Here is a 21,755-nt window from a genome sequence, read left to right on the forward strand (position 1 = left end):
TTTGAAAATAATATATACTCATATATATTAGGATGGACATTTTGATTGAGAAAGTCTACATTAGCAGTTTTCTATTTAGGAAACCTAGGGAAACACAAAAACACACAAACACCTGTACACTGAGAATCACACCATGTAGATTCATATGGAGATACACTTCATCCCCATGCACACAAACTACAACATCTATAGGCAACACAGCTGCTTGGAGAAACACGTCCACAGACTGTACCTGGAAAATCACTTTCTTCAACCCCATCCCCAGTTCGTATTCTCACCAGGAAGCTTAAGTCAGGGTGACTCTTCAGATAAAAGTCATCAAAAAAAGCTCCAACTCTTATCTATATATTTCCTCAGAAATTGACTTATTCCAGAATACATACCATTTTTGTCTGTACTTGAGGCCACTTGAAATTAAAGAAGACAATATGAGAATCAGATCATGTTGGGTAGTGTTTAAACAGAGCTCTTATTCTCTGGGTGATTTTAGAAAAGTAGGTTAGAAAAAGTGGGTGAGTTTAAGGCCACTAAGGCAAGCACAGAGCACACCTGTGGAAAAGGCACATTTTCCTTAAGGTCGTATCTCTCATATCCACTTTGTTTGGCAATTACAAAATTCTTAATCCAAGGAGAAATCACTGCTGAGGAAAGGCCCCCTACTATAAGCGAATGACCTCTTCAATAAGCTAACACTTGATAAGAGAGTCTCACTCCACACACACCTCACCAAGGAAATCGGGTATATAATCTGTAATTTACATGGTTAGAATTTCATACCTGAATTCTATTGAAAAAGGAAGATCCCAAGAAAGCAACAATTGTACCTCAGAAAGAGAAAGGCAACCTTACCTTGTCACCACATGAGACCTCTTCATCTGTTTTGTCCAGATGAATTATCTCCAGTGAGTCATCATGAGGAGCTAGGAGGACACAGATTAGCTGACAATACATTACTGTTATCACTCATGAATTATCCACAGATATTTGCTTTGCTTGTACAAGGTTATAGTGTATCAAAGTGACTGGTTAACAAGCAGGGACTGAGTTGTGGCTGGGTCATCCTATTTGATGGAACAAGGATGGTAAATGAGAGGAGCAGGGAAAATGAGAAACAGACCTTGGCTTTGTAACTAAAGGCAGCTTAAAGCAAACTGAAATAGTCAATCTGCAAATGGAACTCAAATACACAATATAGTTCTGAATTTTATTATACAAGAAAGAACCTTAAAGAGCAACACATCTGCCTCAGAAAAAGAAAGATTGCTGAGGGATGACCACAGCACTGACAGAAGAAGACCTAAATGGTCCTACCAAAAACAAACAAACAAAAAAAAACCAATATGCTGCTGTCAACTTGGTTCCGACTCATAGCGACCCTATTGGTGCCTCAAAACTCAGAATTGTGAGCTGACTGGAATCATGGGATTTCTGTGTCCTTTTCACACTAATGACTATGCCAAAGTCTGCAGTAATACGAACCAATAGCTACATTGTTCTATGTGAACAAAACCAAAAAACCAAACCAACCCCGTTGTCGTCAAGTCGATTCTGACTCATAGCGACCCTATAGTACAGAATAGAACCACCCCATAGAGTTTCTAAGGAGTGGCTGGTGGATTCCAACTGCTGACCTTTTGGTTAGCAGCCAAACATCGAACCACTGTGCTGCTAGGGCCCGGTGTGAACAAAGAGGCTCCTAATAATGATGGACATTGTTTAGAATCACTGTAGCCTCAGATACTTCTAGGCATATATGAAGATGCTAGAACTCCCTTGCTTGATGATCGTGATTTCATGCATAGCTGATGAGCACAATTCAGTAGTTCTGAACATCAAAATTAGAGCTATATGCCTAGTTTCACATTTTAGCTCTTCCAGTTAGGAGCTTGAGAACTTGTGCCATTACTTCCTGTACCTCGGTTTCTCCATCTGAGTAGTGGGGATACTAATCAAACTCCCAGGTATGACTGAAGGACTGAATGAGTTAATGTATATAAAGTGTTCAGTGCTGATTGGATTTTTTACAAGGTTGACACTGGATATTGTACTGTACAAATGGGACATATCTCCTGGGAAAACACTCATCCACACATATGGACACACATTTACAGTCACACCACATAGACTGATATATAGCCACCCTCCATCCTCCATGCACACAAATCTACATCTAAGGGACCACTGCTGCTTCCAGGGATAGCGGAAACATGCCCATAGTTATTTAATTGAATAATAAGTTTCTTCACCACACCCCCAATCCTCATTCACCAGGAAGCTCGACTCACAGTGGCTCTCCAGATTAAAGCCAGAGAAGAAGTTCCACCTTTTTTAACATCTAGGTTTTTTTTTTCCTTAGCAATTGACTCATCACAGAATATAGAACATTTTCGTTTCATGTTAAGGCAATTGCAATTGTATTAAAGAAAAAAAAGCTATGACTATGGGGGATCAGTTAATGTTGTGTGTGGTTTGCCCAGGTCTTTGATCTCTTGATGGCATTAGAAGACCAAATAGGAAACAGCAGTCAAGTCAAAGTCTCCAAAAGCAAGTGTAGAGGTCACTTGTGGAAAAGGCACAGGCTTCATCTGGAGGTTGTATCCCTCAAGGCCATTTTGTTTGGTAATCACAAAATTCTTAATCCAAAGACAAACGGGTTCTGAGAAATGAACCCTTCATACAGTTCATGACCTCATGCTGCCATTTAAAAATGCCCACTTGAATCAGGTATCAGATGGTCAGAGTCTACCCATCCAAACCCCCACCCAACCCCAGGAAAACAATAGCTAATATCTATAATTTATATCATCATGTTTCATTTCTGAATGCAATTGAAAAAGAAGGAATTCAAGATCGTACCATTTCTGTCTCAGATAAAGACAGGTGACATAACCTCGGCTTCCACATCTACTTCACCACTTGGAGGATTCTCCAATTGCCCCGCAGGAGGATCTAGGAAGACACAAAGTAAGTATCAATACATTAGTGGTATCGCTAATGAATGACTCACGGATCTTTGCTTGACTTGGACAAGGGTCTAGAGTGTATGGATGTGATAGTGAAAAAGGATGAATTGAGCTCCAACTGGGTAATCCTTCATGGAAGAGAGGCAACTGAGAACAACAGGAAAGAAATGAGAAAGCATTCTTGGCTTTGTAGCCAAAGGCAAACTAAAGAAACTTGAAATATTCAATCTGTAATTGCTACTAAAACACATGCTATGATTCAATGACAGTCCCACATCTCCTCCTGCCTGTTTTGAAGCACAGCTAAATTGTTAGTATCTTGAAATTTTCCCAAACCATTTCAGTCTCAATGCGTCCACATATGCTGGCGCTAAATTTATCATCTCTTCAAATAGGATTTTTCACTTGATTATATGCAACGTTATTGAGGAACTGAATTCAATTCTAGACAAAATATTATATTTATTTACTAATACTTGATTATGTTGTTGTTGTTATTACTGTTCGGTGTCCTTGAGTCAATTCCAACTCCTAGTGACCCCATGTGACAGAGTAGAACTGCCCCATAGGGTTTTCTTGGCTGTAATCTTCTTTTGTTTGTGTAAATTTTATTGTTTTAGGTGAAAGTTTACAGCCCAAATTAGTTATGCATTAAAAAATTTATACACAAGTTGTTTTGTGACATTGGTTGCCAATCCCCACAATGTGTCAGCAGTCTCCCCATTTCCCTTTCCACCCTGAGTTCTCCTTGTCTAATCATCTAATTTTCCTGCCCCTTCCTGCCTTCTCATCTTTGCTTTTGGGCAGGTGTTGCCCATTTGGCGTCGTATACTTGACTGAACTAAGAAGCATGTTCCTCACATGTTATTATTTGTTTTATAGGCCTATGTAATCTTTGGCTAAATTGTGGACTTCAGGAGTGGCTTCAGTTCCAAGTTAGCAGGGTGTCCAGGGACCACAGTCTTGAGGGTTCCTCCAGTCTCTGTCAGACCAGTAAGTCTGGTCTTTTTTTGTGAATTTGTATTTTTTTCTACATTTTTGTATCGTTTTGTCTGCGACCCTCTCTTGTGATCCCTGTCACAGCAGAGGGCGGCTGTAGCCAGGCACTGTCTAGTTCTTCTGGGCTCAGGCTGGTGGAGACTGTGTTTCACGTGGTCCATAAGTCCTTTGGACTAATATTTTCCTTATGTCCTGGATTTTCTTCATTCTCATTTGCTCCGAATGTGATGGGACCAACAGATGTATCTTAGACGGCTGCTCACAAGCTTTTAAGGCTCCAGGCGCTACTCACCAAAGTAGAATGCAGAATGTTTTCTTTAGGAACTATGTTCTGTGTTGGCTGTAGTCTCTATGGAAGCAGATCACCAGGTCTTTCTTCCACAGGGCCCCAGGATGGGTTCGAACTGCTGAGCACTTAACCATTGTGCCACCAGGGCTCCTTAATTTCATTATAAAGATATTAAATTATGGAAGATTTGAAAACACCAAAATTCTACCTTTGATAAGTAACTGCTAATAATCGTGATATTTTTCCTTCCTGTTTTAGTTTTTATGCCATGTGTATTTATTTATCGAGTTAGGCAGATTTCCATGCTATCAACAGCCATCCAACAGCGGGGTAGTTTATTACAGAGGAGAGGTTGAGTATTGATGTTCTGTACCCAGTTGTACAAGATAATTTGGAGAAAGGTGCTAGACACAAGTTTAATAACTAAGCGGTGCTTTAAATTCTTATTTGACACTGTTACTGGACTGTGTATCTGTCAGAATTTGAGGATTTCTAGGGCTTGTCATGATAATACTATCAAGTACCATGAAAATATCTCCCAAATTGTTATCTTTTTTCGGACAGATGCTAAAGAATGATCCCAGTGTTTACAAAATTTAACCAGAATGTTCTTCGTGGTGTCTAGTCAGACTCTTTGTTCTGACTAGAAGCATCTGGGATTTCTATGTAGTGTATTTTATAGAGTATTTTAATGGTGATAAATATGTGTGTAACGAAACGTGCCTTTTCAACATTCTCCATATGTACAGTTGAGTGATGTTAATTGTATTCATCGTGTTGTGCAACCATAACCATTATTCATTTCCAAATTTCCAGTCACCCTTAATAGAAGCTCAGTGTCCCCTAAGCAATGAGTCCCCTTTTCCCCCCCTCTCTCCCACCCCTAGTAAACACTAATAACCTTGTCTCTATTCACTAGTCTATGTACTTTTGACATTAATGGAGTTAACGACTATATCACAACAAACAATCTAATCATCATAATTATAGCAAAAACACCCATCATATTCCTGTGGCAAAACAAAAGGCATCAGTTCAAACATGACTTAAACCAAGGGTTCTTAAAATATACATCAATTGCCAAGGAGAAGGCCCTAAACCTGACTATATCGGTTTGAAGCTTGCTTGAGGAAGAAATTTATAAATATGAACAAGATAGACAGGACCTTTACCCACCTTAATTATATCAGTTGACAAATAAAGACACACAAAAAAGAGGAATAAAAGAATGAATCCTCAATAAAGGGGGAGGGGAGACAAATGAATTAAAAAGTTGAAGCAAGGATCCACAATTCAACCCAACTGGCAATAGAGTGTTTACTAAAATATTTTATACAGCAAAAAGATAAAAAGATTCTCATTGCCATTTGTGCATCTACAATGTAGGTCCTGAATAATTTTAACATCCGGTGGGAAAGCACAATTGGCAAAACTTCATGGACTTAACACTGAGTTTTAAATTACATCATAACTAGGATTCCCACTGAATTAGACATGGTATACCCCATAATATTAGGGGAATAACTAAATATAAAACAGGAGACTAATAACTATGCTTCACCTTAACCACAAGAACTATTTCCTTGCCTGCATTTCCAACAGTCATAGCACTGATTGCCTTAAAATATCCCATAGTGGGCATGGACACTCTGACACCATGAGGAATAAAAGAAGTCTTTGACACTTACAGATTGGCTTAACAAAATGGGATGCCATGGTACCCAGTTGAAATAGTTAATATGACCCAATTTAAGTGTAAAAAAGTGATTCAAGGTTTGAAATTTATTATACAAGACCTACTTGGTAAAGATTGATAAGGCACATTATGTATCCAATTGACAGCTCAGTTTTGCCTGCTCTTAAATCTGGAAAGAATGAATAGTGCTTAATCGTGGTTTACTGCAAATTTGATGCTGTGGACCCATTCATTAAGGACCTCATTCCAAGACTCAATTATTATTGAAATCATTAACTCAATTCACTCAGCAATAGTATTTTGCTATTAAAAATTTGGCTAAGTTCTGTTTAGTGGGTATTTCAACAGCCTCTTAGATGCAGTTTGACTTTGCCTTCAAAGGGACACAGTACACCTTTAGAAGACTACCTATGGGACACCTCAGAAGCCTTGCCATCACACACAATCTTTGCAGGCAAGATCTTAACTGCATCTGCCTTTCTCCAGGAGCTCAGGTATGACATTAAATTAATGGCACTCTTGTCCAAGAAGATTCATTTGACACACTCATCAAAGACATACAAGCTCAACATCTTTTAGTCCTTTTGGGTTCTGGAGATAACATGTTCCTTACTTACAAATTTGTTTAATATCATTGAGACTGTTCCTTACAGATTGGCCCACTTTTAATTTGGCACCCTACAACAAAGGTCTCTAGAATCTACCCAAATTGAAATTAACAAGCACTCGTGCTCTAAGAGACTCCTTTGTTCTAGAAGCTTAGGAACCTCCTCTAATTCTTCCTGAAGTCTCTGGACTACTAATGATGGCCATACGTTGCCAATGGGCTTCTGATGTAAGAAACTGTTCATCTTGTCCCTGTTGTATTAGAGCAGCAATTGCTGGACACATACTAGGCTCTCCTGGATATAGGGGCTCTGACAGACCCTGAGCCTATGACCATTTGTACCTAGTGGCCCCTTATGCCTTGGATCATGGAAGCAGCATATCACAAGCTTAGCATGGCTACCTAGGCCTCCTTGATGTAGGATACAGCCAAACCCAGTTGTTCTGGCATACATTGCCTGCAGGTAGGGGTGGCCTCCCTTGACCTCAGTTTCTTGCAAGATGCTATGTTCCTGGAGATTGGAACCTTTCCCTCAGGTCCCCTTACCTACCTGGGAAGCCCCTTGAGTGAAGAGAAAAGGGAGCTGATAGATTTTATGTACTGTAATGCTATCATCACAAGTGATAGAGCTCAGTAGAATGTTACTACTTTTCATCCCTTAACCAGGATGCTATCTGAAAAAGGACAGGACCCAAGAGTTAGCACAATGGCCACACTTCGAGCAGTTATCACTGAATGCCCACGCCAGGAAATGGCCCCATCTGTACACTTAACAGATTAGTGGGCCACTGCCTATGGTCTAGCTGTCTAGTCCAGCCAATGGCAGCAACAACAAACAACTTGTCCAAGATTGACCCTTTGGGGTAAAGAACATTGGGAATATCTTCCCCTTCAGATTTTGATGTATGACAGATAGTGAACAAGATACACATTTTACTTCTCAGAATTCACAGTGCTGCTGGAAAAGACATTCATTGGGACTTTCACTCCCAGATAGGCCCCGAGCAGCTGGTTTAATTGAAGGCCTAGCAGACATCTCAAATAACTCCTATTTAAGTTTCAAAATGACAAATAGACATCTCACTGTGTGTCACTATTGCCACAGACATTGATTACTCAAAATTTTTGCCTTCTATGGATAAACACTCTTTACAGAAATGCCACACAGTTCCCTCAAGTCTTTGTTGGCCATAAAACGGGGAACCTCTAAGGTTCATGTTTTTGATGACCACCTCACTATGTGGCCTCCTCACTCCTGGTCAATTTGAATATTTCATTTTTCTAGGAAGGTACTTTTCATACTTCCTAAAAGTATCAGTCATCACTAAAATAGATGTTTGATGTCACAGCATTAGGGGGTCAAATGTATAGTAAAGCCTGAAATTCCATGAGGCTCCATGACATCTTTGAGGCTCAAAGCACCTCCAAAAGCCTAGCTGTGAGTTCTCATCTGTCACTAGATATGCTCCTTATCAAGCAGAAAATTGTCCCCACATGTCTATTCTCCTATCAGACAGACCAGCTGCCTCCACCTGGTCCTCAACCTAATGGATTTTGCCACCTTGCCAGCACATGAAATTATTCAAACAAGCCAATAATATGCTCCTTCGGGAACATGGGGCTAACTCACTGTGTTGTCACTGCAAAGCCTGATTTCCATTAAGGGAAACTAAACCCTCTGGAACTGAAAGCTACAGCAAAAATTAAACACAGCCCAACTCCTAGCCAGATTTACATGAAAGTCACACTGAAAGGCTAATTACCTTAGATTCTATGACCCAGTGTCAGGCTTTCATCAAAAAATTACAAGATATGCTGAACGGCAAGGAAAAACACAGTCTAGACAGACAAAGCATAAATCAGAACAAGACTGATAGATGACTCAGATTTTGAAACTGTCATATAGGAAATTTAAAAGAACTATGATTACTATCTCAAGAGATTTAAAGGAAAGCTTAAAACACATGAAATAATAGATGGGTAATGTAAGTAAAGAAATGCAAACTCTAAGAACCCAAGGGAAAAGCTAGTGATAAAAAACTACCTAACATAAATGAAGAATGCCTTTGATAGGCTCATCCGTAGACTATACATAGGCCACAGAAAAAAATCAACAGTTAGAAGATATGTTAATGGAGCCCTCTGATACGGAAATGGAAACAGAAAAACTAAATAAATAACAGAATATGCAAGAACTGTGGGACAATTACAAAAGGTGTAACATATGCCAAATAGAATACCAGGAAAAGAAGACAGATAGAAAACAGCATAATAAATATCTGAAGTAATAATGGCTAAGAATTTTCCAAAAAATATGACACACACTAAACCAGAGAACCAGGAAGCTCAGAGAACACTAATCAGGATAAATCAAAAATACATATATACATATAATCATATCATATTCAGCCTGCATAAAAGCAATGGCAAAGAGAATATCTTGAAAGAAGTTGGGGTAGGAAGACGATAGGGATAAAATTAGATCACTTATCTTTAGAAACCATGTAAGTAAGAGAAGAGTGGAGTGAAAATTTTAAAGTTTTGAAAGAAAAAATCACTTCCCTAGAATTCTATATCCAGAAACATTATTATTTAAAATTTACAGTGAAAGAGAAATACTTTCTCAGACAGAAACTGAGCAAATTTGTCAGCAGCAGATCTGCCTTTCAAGAAACATTAAAAAAATATTCAGAGAGAGGAAAAATGTCAGAGATCAGATATGTGGGCTTACATGAAAAAAGGGAAAATATTAAGGAAAGTAAAATAAAAGCTTTAGTTTTTTTGTATTCTTAATTTATCTAGCAGGTACCAAATTGTTCAAAGTAATAGCAACAATTTGTTGAGTGAATATACTATATGGGAAAGTGCAGTAAATGACATCAATATTAAAAGAAATGGAAGATAAATCTACTATTATACTTGCAGATTTCAACACCCCACTATATTAACTGACAGATCCAGCAGGTCGAATATCAATAAAGATACAGCTGAACTGAACAGCACCATCCATCAACAGGATCTAATTGACATTTATAGAATAATTCATCCCAAAACAGCAGAATACACATTCTTCTGAAGCTCATGCAGAACATTCACCAACACAGATCACAAGGTGGTCCATAAAACACGTCTCAACAAATTTAAAAGAATAGAGACCATATAAAGTATGCTCTCAGATGATTATGGAATTAATGTAGAAATCAACAAGAGAAAGATTCCTGGAAAATCCCAAAAATATCTGGATATTAAACAACACAGTCTAAATAACACATAGTTCAAAGAAGAACTCTCAAGAGAAATTTAAGAGACAACATTTTGAACTGAATAAAATAAAAATACAACTTTGCAAAATCTGTGGGATACAGCAAAAGCAGTGCTTACAGGGAAATCTGTAGGATTGAATGTATATGTTAGAAAAGAAAGATTTAAAATAAAAAATCTAAGTTTCTAACTTAGGACACTGGAGGAAGAAGAGCAATGTGATTTAAAGCCAGTGGAAGAACATAAAAAATATTAGAGCAGAAATCAATGAATTTGAAAACAGGAAAGATAGAAATCAATGAAACCAAAAATGAGCCTTTGAAAAGATCAATGTAATTGATAACTTTCTAGCTAGGATAAGAAAAAAGACAGAGAGAGAGAAGACACAAATTATTAATATCAGAAATGAAAGAGGGATTACCACTACGGATACTATGAACAATAAGTAGATACTAAATGAATATCATGAATAACTCTATGCCCACAAATTTTATAACTTAGGTGAGAAGGACCAATTCCTTGAAAAGTTCAAACTACCAAAACTTATACAAAGAAAAAAGATAATCTGAATAGCCCTATAACTTGAAGAAATTAAATCAATAATAACATTCCAAACAATGATTTTGAGGAGAGTGAAATTATTCTGATAATGCAATGGTGGGCACATGACATCACGCCTTTATCAATCCCATACAACTCTATAATACAAAGTGTGAAGCAAAATGTAAATACAGACTCTAGTCAATGATAATGTATTGTTTCATTAATTATAACGAATGAACCACCCTAAAGTAAGATGCTAATTCTAGGGGAAACTGTAAGTGTGAAGTGTGAGGAAGAACATGGAAATTTTCTGCTCTATCTGCTCAATTTTGATGTTAATCGAAAACTATTCTGAAAAGTTAAGTCTACTAATTAAATAATAATCTGCCAGCACTGTTTCATGGAAAGATCAAGTTCAGCTAACGTTCAGTGATCAGCTAATTAGCTTGAGACATTGTCTATTATCAAAATGAACCAAACTTGGGTTCTAAATGCATCTCTAGTTAACACTGAGAAGAATGGGTGTGATGGTTAAGATTGTGTGCCTAAAACAATGGGAATTCCAGAACACTTAATGGTGCTCTTGAGAAACCTTAGTAGTCAAGAGGCTGTCGTTCGAACAGAACAAGGGGATACTGCGTGGTTCAGAGTCAGGAAAATTGTATGTCATGGTTGTATCCTTTCACCATACTTATTCAATCTGTATGCTGAGCAAATAATCCGAGATAAACGATACGAAGAACGGGGCATCAGGATTACAAGAAGACTCATTAACAACCTGGGAGATACAGACAACACAACCTTGCTTGCTGAAAGTGAAGAGGACTTGAAGGACTTTCTGATGAAGATCAAAGACCACAGCCTTCAGTATGGATTACATCTCAACATAAAGAAAACAAAAATCCTCACAACTGGACCAATAAACTATAAGTCAGAATTTACCCAACAGTAACCGGTTTGGTTTCTTTGGTTTTAGCATGATGTTGTTGTTGTTGTTAGGGGCAGTCAAGTAGATATTGACTCCTTACGACCCCATGTGACAGAGCAGAACTGCCCCTAGGGTTTTCTACGCTGTAATCTTTACGGAAATACACTGCGAGGTCTTCTTCCCACAGTGCAGCTGGGTAGGTTAAACCACCAGGCTTTCAGTTAGCAGCTGTGTGCTTAACCCTTCCACTACCAGGTCTCTTCATTAACATGATAGTGTAAAAATATTTAATGCTATATGAAAAATACACAAAACTTATTAATGAAATGATAAAATATCTTTTAAAGAAACCTATGGTCCATGCAAACCAACATAAAATAAAATAAAATAAATATAAAATAAAATAAAATAAAAATAAAAGCAGTTGTCTCTCAAAGGTACCTTTTCTGGCTGGATTTTCAGGATCATTTTCTGTTGATGTTTGTCATGGATTGAATAGTGTCCCCCAAAAATATGTGTCAACTTGGCTAGGCCATGATTCCCAGTATTGTGTGGTTGTCCTCCATTTTGTGATTGATATAATTTTCTTGTGTGTTGTAAATGCTAATTTCTGCCTGTGGTAAATGAGGCAAGATTGGCCTCTCTGCTTGTTTTGCTTGGGGAATTGCTGACTTATAAGTCGAGTCTTATTCTCAGTTTTGTTATAATTCCTCTTCAGCTGCCTCATCCCCAAATAGATGAGCTAGTCTTTGAAGTGGTTTTATCTGGAAGACTTCCTTCTGAAGTCTATTTGAATCAGCCCTCTTTTAGATGACAACCTACTCCATGTGGTGGTTTCATGACTAAAACCAGATACCTGGGAAGGTCATATGTGCTTCCTAAATATCTAGATGAGGATGTCCTACTGAGTTTTCCACCATATTTTCCACTACACATCTATTAGAATGGCTAAAATCTAAAACACTGACAACCTCTAATGCTTGTGAGAACATGGAGCAACAGGAACTCTCATTGCTGGTGGGTACGCAAAATGATGCAGCTACTTTGGAAGAACGTCTCGCAGCTTCTCCAAAGCTACACATAGATTAACCCTATGTCTTAGACTGGGTTCTCTAGAAAAGCAAAACTAGTGAAGTATACATGCACTCACATACACAGAGAGAGAGACAGACAGAGAGAGAGAGATTTATCTCAAGAAAATGGCTCATGCAACTGTAGAGGCTGGCAAGTCCCAACTCGGTGGGTCAGGCATCAGACTGGAAGCTTCTCCTAATTTATGTAGCTGCAGGACCTGATGAACCCAAGATCAGCAGATCAGATGGCAGGCTGCTGGCTCACAGGATGTGGAGGCCAATGAATCCCAAGATTGGCAGGCAATACTTGGGGTCAGATGATGACAAGCCAGATGTTGGATCCAGAGCGAGCAAGCAAGCAAGTTTTGCCAGAATTTCCATATATATATTGGATGCAGGCCACAGTCCTGAGGAAACTCACCTTACAACTGATTGTCTGATCACATGAGATCACATCATGGAGGATGACTACCTCATTCCATAACTGCCAAATCACATCATTACATAACTGCCAAACTACATCATCACATAACTGCCAAACCATAGAATCATGGCCCAGCCAAGTTGACACACAAACTTAACCATCACACCATATGACCCAGCAATCTTCCTCCTCACTTCTTATCCAAATAAGTTGAAAATGTATGCTCACATAAAAACCCTGCACATGTTTATAGCAGCTCTATTCGAAATTGCACAAAACCGTAAGCAATCAAGATGTCCTTCAATCGCTGCATGGATTAACAAACTGTGGTATATCTAGATGATGGATTATCAGCAAACAATAAAAAAAGTGAGTTATCAAGCCATGGAATTCTAGGAATGAACCTTAAGTGCATATTGCTTAGTGAATGAAGACACTATGGAAAAGACAAAAACTAGAGACAATAAAAAGATCAGTCTGTGCCAGGCGTTTGAGGGCAGGAGAGGGAAGGCCTCCACCACTGCACTCCCCCCTGCCAGGCTGCCCCTGTCCACTACAGCAGGGCACAAGTATGCTGGAGAAGGTGAATGTCTGGGGGCAGAGCTTCCTGAGAGAGAAGAGGGAGGCTGTGAGGCATCAAAGGCACCCAGGGGGGCTTTCCGCCTGGGCATGTAGGGTGGATTGGATGTGTCCCCAGCAGGTCTACTTACGGGGTGTGAGGGCACCAAACGCCCATGGGAAGGTGTTAACTATCAGGTCAGGTGGGTCAGGTGGAAGGCTGCCACCTGGCTGGTTATGCACCTGCTCTGTGCATGCCACCTGCTTGCAGGACCTGGGATATGCAGAGCCTGCCCGCATGGGTTACCTCCTGTGGGAGAAGATGCTGAAGAAAACAAAGCCAGCAGGGGTGCAGGAGCACACCTGGGTGGTCAAGGCAGCCTGGAGGTAAATATGATGTCTGAACAAAGACTGATGGCTCCTGGGATAAGAAAGGGCCATTCTAGGTGTATGATGCAGCATGCGCAAAGGTCCTGAGGCAGGTGTGTGTGAAGTAGATAAGCAAAGAGAGTGGTTGAGTGGCTGCAGACAAGGTCTGAGGCCACTCAGGACCTGGGGCCCATGTGAGGCATGTGTCTCCCTGAGGGAGATGGGAGCTGGCCATTATTCAAAAAGGAAAGAAAAGCACACCAGAGATATTCTAAACCCCATATCCCTGCCCTGCACAACGCCAGCAAGTGCTTAACACCTAAGGTAGGGTACATGGCATCGAAGGACACGCCCACCTCCCATGGGGACCAAAGCCCTGGCATCTCCCCTGAAGCCCATGCACTGTGTGGCAACTCCCCCAAGACGGCACAGTTCTGGGTTCAAAGGTGATATTTGGGTAGTAACCTTTCTCAGTTGGGCCTGCAGACCCCTAGCTTCTGGGGTCATCAGAGAAGGCGTTGGTTCTCAGAGTCACTGCCTCTCCCACTGTGGAGGCAGCAGGGGCTGGTCAGGAAGTGCTGAGAGGGAGTGCGGGGGCCTGAGCTGGACAAGGATCCACACCTCAACATCCTCTTTACAAGTGAGAGGTGCACGCTCAGGATGAATTCACCTGTCTAGAGACGGTGGGCCTCAGGCATCCTGACTCCGGCTAGCTGCCTCAGAGCCCAGTGACTCCAGCCAGCCCAGGACTCGTCACATGTCACGGTGTTCCACCCCAACACCATGCACCTGTGTGGCCCTCAGGCCTCCAGGGAACAAGTCCCACCCACGCCTTCCCCTGTAGGAGCCACCAGGATCTTTTCCCGCAGCTTGAGGCTGGGGCCCCTCCCTCAGCAGCAGACTCTACAGCTGCACAGGAGCGGGTGTGCGGTCCCTATTGGTAACGTTTAAAATGACACCACTATGAATGGACAAAGCGCACACATAATGCACATAAAACATCTGCTCAAGCAAGGCCAAGCGAAGTGCAGTTTACCGCCAGGTAGTTGGGCAGGCAGTTAAATTTCACTTTGTTTTCCACATCTGAAAACTATTTGATACGTTTTCCCAACAGCATGTCTATTTATTTTGCCATTTTCTAAATAAAGATGTTTTTGTGTGTGCAACAGGCTGACTTTCTCGAAAGCAGCGTTTTTCATAAAGTATCGTTAATAAGGGCCAGTTCACCACGTGACAGGGTTGGGCCAGCCGACGAGGCAGGCGCGGCGGGGAAGGGGACCTGCGTGGGGCCGGCGATGCAGGGACTTTAACGTCCGCAGCGACGCCCGTGAGGGTGTGGAGGATGGAGTGAAGAGGAGAGCTGGAAACGACGCCAAGCACAGCTCTGAACTGGAAAGATGGAAGCTCACTCACCGTGGAGACCTTTGCTCAGAGCAGTGAGCTTCCGGGTTAGCAGACAGTGCAGGTTAGCGGGGTGTGGGCGGAGCAGCGCAGGGGGCGGGGCGTGGACGGGACGATGCCTGGGGCGGAAGTTGTTTGAACGGGGCGGGGCTGGGCGGAAGTTGCGTTAGGATGGGGGCGGGGCCAGTACGGGGTGGGGCGAGGACTGTGCCCGGGCCTGGGCAGGAAGTTGTTTGAATGGGGCGGGGCTGGTGCAGAGGCGGGGTTGGGATGGGGGTGGGGCCAGTACGAGGCCGGGCCTGATAACTCTCTCCAGGCCCCTCTGAACTTCTGGGCCTGCAGGTCCTTTAACACAACAGAACTTGATTCTCACCGTTCTCATCCATAGGAATCTCTTTGATGTTCTGTGGGTCAGGGCTACTGCCTGCCTACTTTAAGTTCATGTCTCAAACAAGTTGAGGTCAGACTAGCGTGATGTCGACCACGTATATTGGAAGCTGAGACATTTTTCTTATAAAAGAGGAAAAAACCTTAAAGGCCTTTCTGAGGGCAGGTGGAGGCTTGTGCGCTGTGAGGCTGGTGTGACTCAGACATCGGGGTGCTGGGACTTCCATGGGGACCTGATGTGGGGCAGAGGTGGGATTCTAGGCAGTCCTTAAAAAACTGCCTGTGGAACTAATCTTCCTTTCAGGAGAAACTACAGCCCTAGGTAAGCACAGTGGTTTTACGATGGTGTTTTCATGAGGGTCACTCAGCCTGATGAGGTGGCCCCTCTAATGTGGAGAGAAGTGTGAGCCCACGTCTTCCCTGGTGCTAACCGCCCCTCCTTCCTCAGGCCTCTCCACGGGCCGCAGTGCAAGTGAGCATCCGGAGCCTGAGCGTCCCAACAGCTATTGGGCCCTACAGGCTGAGAGCAGAAAATGTGAGATCCCTTAGAGAGGTGGGGGGAGCATCAGGCTGGGGCGGCCTGGGGAGCGGGGCGGAGAGGTGGGGCCAGGTAGCGGTGTCTGAGAGTTAGGGTGATGAATGTGCCGGAAAGACATAATTTATTCATTTTAAGAACGAGGAAGTAGAGGCACAGCAAGTCCAGTAACTTGCTTATGGTCGCATAGCTAAGTAAAGGGGTGGCAGAAGCTTGACTCCAGAAGGTCTCTGCGGGAAACACAGGGGTTCCCAGGCAAAAAGGGGACTGGGCAGCCGCAAGGGAAAAGGGGTCCAAGTCTTACATCTCACCCACTAGGAATCCTCCTATGGGCTCCTTGTCCCCTCTCCTCTCCATGGGCAAAGACCTGAGGATCCGCAGAGGTCAGGGATCCTTTTGTCCAGACTCCAACTTAAACAATCAAATCCAGATCTCCGCAGACAACCCGTGAGGGTCTCCACAGCGCTTTAAATCACACACCCTGAAACGTGATCCTGTCAGGGCCAGGTGGGGCTCGACTCTTAAATCTGCACACTCGGACGCCTGGGTTTAAAACTGAAGGTCTCAGAGAAAAGATCAGTTTTGCAGTACTTTGAGCTTGTTATTATTACTACATTTAAACAAAAAAAAAAACCCAACTCACTGCCGTGGAGACAATTCCGACTCATAGTGACCCTATAGGAGACAGTAGGACTGCCCCATAGGGTTTCCAAGGAGAAGCTGGTGGATTCGAACTGCCGACTTTTTGGTTAGTGGCCAGAGCTCTTAACCACTGAGCCACCAGGGCTCCCAAAACAGAAATTTAAAAAATCTCAATATGCGTTTCTTTATGCCCTCTTCAGACAGACACCCCATGAAAAAAATACCTGCTTAGACTCAGAAGGATTTAAAAATGGTTAAGAGGATCGTTAGCATCATTTAATAGAGCAACTCAGAACTGCATATCTGTGGCTGAGAAATCCCAACCCCTTCTAAGGTCTGTGAGTGCCTGTCACAGAGATTTTGTTGTTAGCTGCCCACTAGGCTCCACCTCATGGTGATCCTCTGTATAATAGAATGAAAAGTTGCTCAGTCCTGTGCCATCTTCACCATCATTGGCGTATTTGATTCCCATCGGACAATATCCTGTTCTGATCCACAGGGTTTTCACTGGCTAATTTTCAGAAATAGATTGCCAGACCTTTCTTCCTAGCCCATCTTAATCTGGAACCTCCACTGAAACCTGTCCATCTAGGTGACCCTGCTGGGATTTGAAATACTGGTGGCATACTTCCAGCCACCACAGTACAACAAAGTGACAGATGGGTGGTGGCTCACAGAGACTAAACCAAAAAAACCAAACCCATTGCCATGAAGTCAATTCCAACTCATAGCAACCGCAAAGGACAGAGTAGAACTGCACCATATGGTTTCCGAGGAGCAGCTGGTGGATTCCAAATACTGACCTTTTGGTTAGCAGCTGTAGCTCTTAACCACCGCACCACCAGGGCATCTCACAGAAACTAGCCTCCATAAAATATCTGTCGATAAATAGAAGGGCCTTAAAGTGCTAGGAATTATATATAACACTGATATTACAGGTAAACATTTGAACCGTATGTTTAAAACTGTAAATGTTCAATCTACAAGAAAAAAGAAAGACTTGAAGGACTCTGGTTCTTTTTTTCGCCACTTGACGAGCACAGCCTAACAAGGTACCATTAGGTGAACTGTCAGGATATTTACACACGGTCATTGACAAGGAAGGAGCCCTGGTTGCACAGAGGTAAGCATTTTGCTGCGAACTAGTGGTTAGAACCCGCCAGACACTATGGGAGAAAAGACCTAGAGATTATTCCTTTAAAGATTACAGCCTAGGAAACCTTATGGGGCAGTTCTACTCTGTCTTATATGGTCACTATGAGTTGGAATGCACTCGATAGCACACAACAATGACATTGACCAAAGACATTTGGAGACAGAAGTAAAACGCCCACCAACCCTCCTGAGCTCTACCAAACACATGCACAGCCTTTGCCAACACCTTGGCCTCTTCTCTTCTAGATGGATGCCCACTATATATTGTTTAGTGGGGAAAAGTGAAGAAAACATGATAAATAAAATACATTTATGTATGTGTTTATGTATTCTGTGGGAGGAATTTTCTGAGAAACACTGAAAGGTTACACAGGTAACAATTAAAATGGAAACGGTTTGCGACTGGTGGCGATATTAACAGAGCACATGTGATTGGAGGAAGCCAGCCTGCAGAATACACCTTTTCATATAGATTTTTAATTTTGAACCATGGGAAAGCTTTATATGTTAAACGTATAATTCAAAATGAAAGCAAACCTTGAAATACATGTAAACACAAACGAGTAAACGTACTAGCGTATCAAACTGCCACTACCTGTCTGTGAGTTTGTCATACTGTGGTGGCTGATATGTTGCTGATGCAGGAAGCTAGGCCACCAGTATTTCAGATACCAGCAGGGTTACCCATGGTGTCCAGGTAGATATCGGTGGAGCTTCCAGACTACGACAGACTAGGAAGAATGGCCTGGCGATCTACTTTAGAAAATCCGTCAATGAAAACCTGGTGGATTACAGCGTAACACTGTCTGATATAATGCTGAAAGATTAGCCCCTTAGTTTGGAAGGCAATACTGAAACATACCATCTCAGTTATCTAGTGCTGCTGTAACAGAAATACCACAAGTATTTACTGTTATGCATGGGGTCAAGGAGCCCTGGTGAAATGGTTATGCACTTGGCTACTAACAGAAAGCTTGACAGTTGAAACCCACCCAGTGGCTGCACAGGAGAAAGACCTAACAATCTACTTCTGTAAAGATTACAGCCAAGAAAACCTCATGGGACGGTACTACTGTCCCATGGGGTCGCTATGAGTTGGAATTGACGCCACAGCACACAAAAACAACATACATAAGGCCGCCACATGTTGGAGCCAACTCATTAGCTTCAAACAGTATCAAACTGATCATATAACCATACAGGATAGAGTCTGTGCTCAAGCCAATGTCTGAGCATGGTAATCTTGTGTTAATATCCTTAATGTAAACGTGTAAGCAGTAAGTACAAAAAGAAAGGCAAAAAACACTCAGAACTTTACAGAATAAGTTTTAGTTAGTAGTACTATTAGTATAATTATATTGAAACTATTTAAATGTTACTAGGGACCAAGGTTTTTATTAAAAGAAAAAAGACAGACAAATGTAAAAGAACAGAAAGTGACAACATTTGCTCGTTTATACCATTTACCCTATGAAGGTTCCTTGCTCCAGCCTAATAAATCAGCCTTGAGCAAATATTTCTGAAAATTATTAGAATTCTTGCCTACACTCCATCCTCCTGCCCCATTTCTGCTTGCCAACTTCCTCTTAGTAAGTTTCCAGTGCCCCATGTCACCCAAAACTCACTAAAAAACCCTTGCCTCACCTCAGACTTTGGAGCTGAACTCAGACTTATGCTGAGGCCTCTCTCCTATCACAACAGCCTGAATAAAGTTTAGTTTGCCTATTTAACATCGTCCGGCACCATTTCTTTCACATTAAAATTAAAAAAAAAACTTATGATCTTAAATATGTATTGGGAATAAGAATATGTATTTATGATGTAAGAAAATACGTATTTTAGATGTTTACCAAAAGGCTGAGACAAAATTGACTCAGTGGCAACAGATTTTGGTTTAGCACTGACCCCATGTATTGCACAGATGATAATTTTTTTTTAAAAAAAGAGAGGTTTGGGGAGAAATGGTTGATTGCAGGTCTGCAACAGGAAAGTACAAAGTGATCCATGGACTTCTTTTGCATTCAAACGCTCATAGGCTGGTGTCAAAAACTGATGTGGCTAGTGCAACTAAGAAACTGAATTAACTTTAATTTTAATTAATTGAAATTTAACAATAAACTGGACTGAATTATTGGAAAACTATGCCTGGGATTGTGAATCTACTTTTTCAAGAGTAAAATTTATGAAATGTGCTGCTTCTGGATTCTGGAAGACTGAGTACAAATGAAAGGATATGTAAAATATCTCATAAATAAACTTATATTGATTAGTTGTTAATTTAATTTACAATTTATACATTGACTGTAACTGAATATATTGGGTTAAATAAGATATTTCATTAAAAATTTCGTATTTAATTTCTACCTTGATAGCATCGTGGTCAGAGAAGATACTTTGTATTATCTCCAACGTTTTGGATCTTGTTGAAGATTGCTCTGTGGCCTAAGATGTGGTCTATTCTGGAGAACATTCCATGTGCATTGGAAAAGAACATGTAATTTGCAGCTATTGGGTGGAGTGTTCTATATATGTCTATGAGGCCAAGTTGGCTGATTGTGCCCTTTAGGTCTTCTCTATCTTTGCTGAGTTTCTTTCTAGATGTTCTGGCTTTTACTGAGAGTGGTGTGTTGAAATCTCCTACTATTATTGTGGAACTGTCAATTTCTCTTTTCAGTGCTGTTAGAGTTTGCTTTATGTATTTGGGAGCCCTGTCATTGGGTACATAGACGTTTATTATGGTTGTGTCCTCATAATGGATTGTCCCCTTAATCATTATATACTGTCTTCTTCGTCTTTTATGGTGGATTTTGTTTTAAAGTCTATTTTATCTGAGATTAGTATTGCCACTCCTGCTCTTTTTTGGTAGCTGTTAGCTTCATGTATTTTTTTCCATCCTTTGATTCTTAATAAATTCACATCTTTGTTTCTAAGGTGTGTCTGTAGACAGCATATTGATGGATCATGTTTTTTTTATCCATTCTGTCACTCTCCATCTCTTTATGGGTGCATTTAGGCCATTTACATTCAGTGTAATTGTTGATAGGTGTGAGTTTATTGCTGTCATTTTGTAATGCTTTCTTTTGTTGTGCTGATGTTTTCTTTGTTCCTGCTACTCTCCTGTGCTGAATTACTTTTGTTTGTGGATTTTTTTTTTCATTTCGTTTGTTTTTGTAGGTTTTGTTTTTACTGAGACTTTGTTTTCCTTCTTTATTTGGATGAGTAGGTTTGTTAACTTTGTTTGTGGTTACCTTGAAATTTACCCTTATCTTCCTAGTTTGAACCAGTCTAGTATTACTTGGTATCGTCTTGCCTTCCTCTCCATCAGAAGGTTCTATACCTACACTGTTTTTTCCTTCTTTTACTGTTCTGATGCTGTTGTCATTTACAGATTAACCTTTCTGGTTCCCTGTTGTATTTCTTCTGGTTTTGGATAGTTCCTTGAGAGTTCGTTTCCTAGGTTGGTATCTGGCTGGTACAATCCTGTATCCTAGATTCAGCCTGTGGTCTGATGTTGTTTGTTCTCAGATTGAAGGACTCTCTTTAATAATTCTTGTAAGTTTGGTTTGGTTTTTATATAGTCCCTTAATTTCTGTTTATCTGGAAATGACCTAATTTCACCATCATATTCGAATGAGAGTTTTGCAGGATATATTATTCTTGGCTGGCAATTTTTTTCTTTCAAATTTTGATATATGTCATCCAACTGCCTTCTTGCCTGCATGGTTTCTGCTGAATAATCTGAGCTTAGTCTTATCGTTTCTCCTCTGTATGTGACTTTTTGTTTTTCTTGAGCTACTCTCAGGATTCTTTGTTTGTCTTTGGTTTTAGCGAGTGTGATTATGATATGTCCTAGTGATTTTCTTTTGTGTCTATCCTGTATGGGGTTCGTTGAGCTTCTTGGATGGTCAGCTTTTCATCCTTCATG

The 21,755-nt window shown here is 41.0% G+C and overlaps 1 long non-coding RNA gene across 1 annotated transcript; it reads right to left on the bottom strand.

Annotated features, from left to right (window-relative positions):
* Positions 1-849: 849 nt before the first annotated feature.
* On the bottom strand, positions 850-15,193 carry LOC111819368 (uncharacterized). The gene is made up of 3 exons (XR_002823031.1): positions 15,124-15,193; positions 2,857-2,949; positions 850-920 (listed from the first exon to the last, which is right to left on the bottom strand). It is a non-coding gene; the product is annotated as an uncharacterized LOC111819368 (long non-coding RNA).
* Positions 15,194-21,755: the final 6,562 nt, after the last annotated feature.

Source organism: Trichechus manatus, unplaced genomic scaffold (genome assembly GCF_000243295.1).
Source record: "Trichechus manatus latirostris isolate Lorelei unplaced genomic scaffold, TriManLat1.0 scaffold00416, whole genome shotgun sequence".
Taxonomy (NCBI): Eukaryota; Metazoa; Chordata; class Mammalia; order Sirenia; family Trichechidae; genus Trichechus; species Trichechus manatus.